This window comes from Buceros rhinoceros, unplaced genomic scaffold, assembly GCF_000710305.1.
Source record: "Buceros rhinoceros silvestris isolate BGI_N320 unplaced genomic scaffold, ASM71030v1 scaffold18885, whole genome shotgun sequence".
Classification (NCBI taxonomy): Eukaryota; Metazoa; Chordata; class Aves; order Bucerotiformes; family Bucerotidae; genus Buceros; species Buceros rhinoceros.
Genome location: NW_010411553.1, coordinates 16,427 through 16,945, shown reverse-complemented (window position 1 = coordinate 16,945; position 519 = coordinate 16,427). Strand labels below are relative to the sequence as shown.

The 519-nt window shown below is 52.2% G+C and overlaps 1 protein-coding gene across 1 annotated transcript in view; it reads left to right on the top strand.

Moving 5' to 3' along the window:
* Positions 1–519, top strand: part of ERO1L (ERO1-like (S. cerevisiae)) — a gene marked incomplete at its 5' end in the record, with an annotated part of 10,698 nt that overhangs the window by 8,162 nt on the left and 2,017 nt on the right. The gene's annotated exons all lie outside the window — the stretch shown is intronic.

The following is a 519-nucleotide window of genomic DNA, read 5'->3' as shown; positions in this document are numbered from 1 at the left end:
TGTTCCTCCCAGGTTGTTCTGGAGTGGTTTCTAACAGCCTGTCGAGGCTGCCTCTTCCTGGCCAGTCAGTTTAGCAATGATTTCACCCAGGCTGTGAAACACTTGCCTGGGCTTCCCCGAGAGCCGTTTCCCTGCGCCTTTGCCCATGCGCAAGTGTCTGAAGAATCTCCATTTCAACCCTGGGGTTGAAAATCGAGGGCAGTGTGAAAACATGATTTGTGTGTCTGGCGCGGCCAAGGGTTGCTGCTCGTCCTGACCAGCTCCCTGGAGGATTTAGTCACAGTGCCTGTGGACCTTAATTCCTCTAAAGCTCATAAAAATCAAGTGCAGATTTAGAGGCAGCTGTTGGAATCTGGGTAAGGAATTTAGGTTTAACCAAGTCATTCTGTTTAAGTCTCTCCAGCCTCACCCTGATGTGAGTTAGCCCACGTTAGAGGCAGGAGGTGGGGTAAGAGGTGAGCTGGGACTCGCCTGTGGGCTGGATCATGGAGAGCAGAGGCCAGTCTCCTCAATCCTTGG